The sequence below is a fragment of the Macrobrachium rosenbergii genome, chromosome 16 (assembly GCF_040412425.1).
Source record: "Macrobrachium rosenbergii isolate ZJJX-2024 chromosome 16, ASM4041242v1, whole genome shotgun sequence".
NCBI classification, from domain to species: domain Eukaryota; kingdom Metazoa; phylum Arthropoda; class Malacostraca; order Decapoda; family Palaemonidae; genus Macrobrachium; species Macrobrachium rosenbergii.
This window is the reverse complement of record NC_089756.1, coordinates 18,938,243-18,944,242: the sequence shown is the minus strand read 5'-3', so window position 1 is coordinate 18,944,242 and position 6,000 is coordinate 18,938,243. Positions and strand designations below refer to the sequence as shown.

At 44.6% G+C, this 6,000-nt stretch overlaps 1 protein-coding gene across 4 annotated transcripts in view; it reads left to right on the top strand.

The window, feature by feature from the left end:
• Nucleotides 1-1,758: 1,758 nt before the first annotated feature.
• Nucleotides 1,759-6,000, top strand: part of LOC136847145 (uncharacterized) — a 70,883-nt gene continuing 66,641 nt past the window's right edge. Inside the window, exon 1 of one of the 4 annotated variants that reach the window (XM_067118531.1) lies at nt 1,759-1,884. The gene's annotated coding sequence lies outside the window, so the exon portion shown is untranslated. Of the gene's footprint in view, nt 2,141-6,000 lie in introns of all 4 variants that reach the window. The other 3 variants (XM_067118532.1, XM_067118533.1, XM_067118535.1) reach the window with 3 other exon arrangements.

Sequence of the window (6,000 nt, the reverse complement as noted above, 5' to 3'; positions counted from 1 at the left end):
TCGAAAGTCAGCAAATGGAAAAGAAAGTGTGTTAACTCTCTCTCTTGCACACACACCACACACACACAAACACATCACAATTATTTAATTATAAATAAGTGTATTTAAATTTCTTTTTTACGTACATTTTAAAATCGAACTAACTTGTGGCTAGTTTTAGAACGAACTGGCCTTATGCCCGTACGTGTATTTGCTTGAGGACGACCTTTAGCTGTAGTAAGGTGTTAAAGGATATGAGAGGCCTAGTGGTAATAATAATAATGATAATAAATGAAAAGTTTTATTGGAGAAGACGTGGATTAATTTCCTGTATTATTTAGCGTCCATCCTCTAAATATATAACGGAAATAAACTCATCAGTAGCTTTGATACCTATTTAAAGAAAAAAAAAAACAAGCAGACAGAATGGTCAGTGCTTATAAACCCCGTCCATCTTCATTGACGGAGACACCAAGAGAACAGAACGCTACCCTGAGGGACACCAACAATATGGGCTCTGGTTACCTCTACAGGATCTGCTAATGGTTGCTTAAAAAACTGCTACTGATAGCTTTAAAAGATGATAAGTGTCGCAAGAAACGGCTATGAGTTATTTAAAAGATCTTGCTGTAGATCGCCTAAAAAATGTTAGTATTTTCTTGATAAAACTACTAATGGTACTAAAAAAGATTGCTGCGCAAGCCTTCAAAACAACTGGTCGCTTAAAAGAAACACTACAGATCGCTAGTTACGAACTGCTGCTGGTTGCTAAAATTGCTGTTACCGTTTGTTTAACAAAAATAATAAATGTAAATACTTAGCCTCCTAAATGAGCAAGTTTATAACGCAAAGAATCTTGTGCTTGATTAGGTCATATGCAGCACTTGAATTAATCTGAACAGTGAAGTTAAGAACCTTAAGAATGCATTTCGGTCTCAAAGTAGAAAATTTTCGAGAATAAAAAGACTGTCACTAAATGGGTGAAAAGTAGAAAATGTATAGCTACTAAATTGGAGAGAGAGAGAGAGAGAGAGAGAGAGAGAGAGAGAGAGAGAGAGAGAGAGAGAGAGAGAGAGAGAGAGATTACAACGAAAACACATTGATTAATTATAAATCGGTTATCGTCGATAATACATTTCTGACATTTTAAACATCGGGACCTGTTTATTACAGCTATAACAAAATCGAATCCCATTAAAAAAAATTATTACAGTTGGCTTCTTTTCCTGCCTTTAGAGCACCATATTTTAGCAGAATGTATTTCTTACCGATATGCATTAATTTACAGATATTCGTTTGCTTTAATGCAAGACAAAAAAAGAAGAAACGTTGGACAGTATGCTTTTCTTTTTCGTTGGCCAAAATTTGCGATGAGCAAACGTTATTCCCTGACTTTGAAAGGTTGCGTAACGTTCAAACGACTCGGTGAGAAACAGCAGTTGTAATTTAAAAATAGAAGCTGGAGATTTTGAGCTACACCTACCTGAAAACACAATTTATATCGTCTAAACGTACCCAGCAATGTAATAGCTTATATTGAATGACATTGGTCAGTTCCGTACATTGACCGCCGGATGGTCCGTTCATTGGCTCAAATCCGCCTATACGGTGCCACTTGTTTTCGTTCAAATTTACATCTTTTGGAAGTAAGTGAAGTAACCTTTTCCACACATTCTTGTATAAAACCTCATTATAATTTAAAAAAGTATTTTATTTTATTGAAAAATTATTTTTAAAAGTCATAATTGACATTTATTGGTGGTTTTAATGAAAACTATTAAAAATAAAAATTAGAAAAATGTACTCCGGATGTCTTCAGCTCCCTAACTACCAGTAGTGGACGTCAGCTCTCAGTCAGTCAGTGGGTTACCGAAACACAGATCCAGGAACGTCACCAACTACAGGGTGAGAACGATGACAAGTGAATTCGGCCGTTATTATGTTTCTTGCCATTGATTACCTCTGTCCATTGGGAGTTGACGTATTGGGACGGAGAAGAAGACCGGAAATGATGGGGATTTTTCGTCACCTAAAAGTGTTATATTTTTATTGAGGTTAAAAGCAACGACCCTAAGCTACGGCAGGGCAGGCCACTTGACGTAGGCAACCCCGAACACCCCCTTAGGTCAAAATACCTTAGAGTGACCTCCTTTAGCTGAAGGTTGGTGTTCGTGATGTGAATTCCACAAGCAAAGTTCATGGGTTAATACGGTGTTTTAATATGTGGTGGGTGTGTTCGTCTGCCGTGTCTCAAGGGCGAATACGAGATCAAGGGCTTAGGGTAGCTAAGGGCAGTCTTAGGTTTGCAAATAGTTTGGGTACCCTATTCAGGCCCCAAAAGCGACGTAGACAGGTTAAGGTATTGAATGATTAGGAGTTATTCATATATTGGATTTCACCTAGGCCAGTGGGGACAGCACGCCCTCATCAGGACACTTTTACATTTATAGGCTAGGCTAGTACAGAAATTCGAGCAAAATATTGTGAAATGGCCCAAATTGGATAAAACGGAAGGTGACTACCACGCCCCTCTGGTTCGATAACCGCCAGTTCATGTGCATAGTGGTCACCTTGTTTAATACCACGGGGACGAAGGTAAAAACATAAAGTTAAAGGCAATAATATCATAGACATAAACAAAAACATAGGCTATACAAAAGGCAGTAGCATAAGTATTCCGGTCGGGAACTGGCAGGAACCAGGCCGCGTTAGTAGCCTAGTCTTCAGTTGTTTCATAGATTGGAATGGGGGTGTCCAAGAAATATGGACCCCTTGTTTCCATTGAAATTGGCAATATTTATATTGAGCTTAATTTTTCTAAGCCTGTGCTTCAGGTGTACTGCACTTTATTGCTGTGTTGGGTAGGATGCTAAGCTTAAGATGGTTATAGTAGAGTGGCCCAGTCAGAACCTGTATAGGCCATAGCCTATTGAATTGGTAATGTTCTGCTACCTGGGTTAGTTAAGGTTATTGTGTATTTTGGCAAGGGTCAAAGCATGGATAAAATTTTAGAATTTGCCCATAATTGAGTTAGGCTAATAATGGATATAAATTTTTTCAAGTAATGGATATCAGTTTTTTCAAATAGGCTAGGTATGAAATTTTATGAACTTGATAGTCTAGTCATTTTTTTAGGAAATGCTTTGTTAACCAAAAATATGATTTGTTCATGAAACTTACCCGTCAGATATATATATATAGCTGTATTCTCCGAAGGTCCGACAGAATTTCAAATTTCGCGGCACACGCAGTGGCCGGTCAGGTGGTTAGTACCCATTCCCGCCGCTGGGAGGCGGGTATCAGGAACCATTCCCATTTTCCATTCAGATTTTCTCTGTCGCCGGTGTTGTCAACAACTGTTGTCTGCACCTCCGTCATAGGATTTGCTTTTTTCTAGATTACTGAGTATCTCATTGTCTTTTGGTATTTTGACTTTGGATCGGTAGATCGGCATACGCTTTTTTGACTTTTCTTTGGGTTTTGATTTAGATTATCATTATGTCTGGGTCTAGCTCTGCTAGTTACCGTGCGTGTGTGATGTCTGAATGTAAGGTGAGGTTGTTTAAAGCTGCGGTTGACCCTCACACTATTTGTTCTAACTGTAGGAAGCATATATGCATGTTGAATGATAGGTGTGATGAATGTGCTTCTTTGTCTGAAAATGAATGGAGAGCGTATGATAAATATGTGAGGAAGTTGGAGCGTGATCGACTGAGGAGGTCTTCCTCCAGGAGTGCTTCTCTTTCTTGGAAGTGTTGATGTCGGCCCTAACTCCCTGTACCTTTAGATCCTAACCCTGTGGTTTTGTCTCCTGCCCCTGAGATCGTGCCAGTGGAGACTAATATGCTTTCCGCTATGATGGAATCGATTCGCTTTTTAGAATCTAAAGTGTCAGCTCTCCAAGATAAGTGTTGTGAAGTGACTAGTGCCCCCAGTGCAGTGGAGGGGCGTCAGACCGGCCCCATCATGCCTCTAGGCCTGGACCTCTGCTGGACTCCCAGGACTCAGGGAGAGAGCATGTCGAAAGCCGAAGGAGGGTGACGGGGAACCCCACCGGTCTGGCGTCCCTTCGGCAGGTCCTGAAGACGTTTCCCAGGCTGCCCAGGCTCGATCTCGTGTTCGGGTCCTGAAGGACTGCTTCTCGTCTTCTGACTCGTCCTCCCACGCAGGGGTTGGAACCGTCAGATAGACTCTCGCCCTCTTAAGAGAAGCTTTAGGGAGGAGGACGCTTCACGTCCCTCTCTCTCCTACTCTGTGCTCCTCGCCAGAGTTTGTGGATGCGTTTCCCCCAAAAGAAGTACCGGACGTCATCCCAAGAAGACGTTTTTGAGCGCCCAAGAGCTCTCCCTCCTCAGAGAAGAGGATTAGGACCCCTCGTCCTTCTGCCTCTAGGTTCCGTGATTCTCCAGAGAGAGAGGCGTCACCAACGAGGACCCTTATTGCCTCCATGCAGCAGCAACTCTCCTCGTTCATTGCAGAGAGAGTCCAGGTCCCGTCCTCGCCGGAAGGATGTTAGACTTCCAGTGAAGAGATCTAGGCGGTCTCCTTCTCCTGCTCCTCGCTCGTCACCTTCGCCTGCTTCGCCCGCCGTCCGTGGAAGGAACCCTAGACTCGTCCCCAGAGGGTGTTGGGGAGGATCGTCTTGACGTCACCCCAGGACGCCCTCCTCCCCTCTCGTTCTAGACGTCATGTTCTCCATTTTGTTGATGACGCTCGCCAGGCTTATGACGTTCGTCATGCTGCCAGACGTGACGCCCGGCTGGACGCTCAAGAAGCTCGTCATGCTGCCAGACGTGACGCCCCGATGGACGTTTTTGACTCCCTTCAAGACGCTCCACCTGCCGTTGCTGTCGGCTCTCGTGTGGTTCCTGGTTCTCCAGCTGCTTTGCACGCCAGTTCCTCTTCCAAGCAGAGGTCCCTGCGGCGTGTTTCCTCTCCAACTTCTCTCTGCTCTTCCCCGCCCGATGTTGGAGATAGACTCAGGGTCTCGGAGTCTGAAGATGAGTTGAAGGATCAGTCCTCGTCGTCGGACTACCAGATCCTCGTCAAGCTGTTGAAGGAATTGTTTCCTGACAAGTTTCTGCCGGCAGTTCCTCTCTCTCCTCCTTCTCAACTGACTTCTTCTAAGTCTAGGAAAGCTCGGGATTCCTGAAAATGACTAAATCGCTCTCCACTAAGCGGGCCTTCAAGAAAGTCCATTTGTGGATGGACTCCCGCAAGGCTCAAGGAAAGTCTTCTTTCGCCCTTCCCCCTTCAAGACTCTCGGAAAAGCGGCGATGTGGTATGAGACCGAGAAGACTTAGGCTTACGCCTTCCTTCCTCATCTAAGGGAGACTTCGCCCGCTCGTTGATTCGAGTAGGAGGGCTCATTTGTCGACGGCCAAGATTCCCTGGACTCTTACGGAGATGGACCATCTTTTGAAGGGCCTTTTCAAGACGTTAGAAGTCTTCAACTTCCTTGACTGGTGTCTTGGAGCTTTGGACATTAAGTCTCGGAGTCAGGACTCGATCTCCTTTGTCGGACCTTTTGAGCGTCTTGTCTTGTATGGACAAGGCGGTCCGAGATGGTTCTGACGAATTGGCCTCGCACTTTGCGACTGGAGTGCTCAAGAAGAGGTCTCTATTCTGCGGCTTCGCTACGAAGTCCGTCTCCTTGGCACAGAAAGGAGAACTGTTGTTTGCTCCCCTTTCCAATCATCTTTTCCGGCTTCGTTGGTAAAGGACATCGCTGCAAGCTTACAAGAGAAGACCACACAGGACCTGTTGGCTCAGTCATCGAAGCGCCCTGCGGTTCCTGTGACCTCGACGACGTCAAACCGGCAACTTTCTCCCAAGATGAAGAAGCCCTTTCGTGCCGGAGCATCCTCGAAGCCTTCTTCTCGAGGAAAGAACCTCTCGAGAGGTAAAGCCCTTGCTAGAGGTAGGGGCAAGAAGTGATGTGATTCTCCTCCAGATACCGGTGGGTGCCAGGCTTCTTGCGTTTTCAAGTCTGGAAAGTGAGAGGGGCAGACAGTTGGTCCC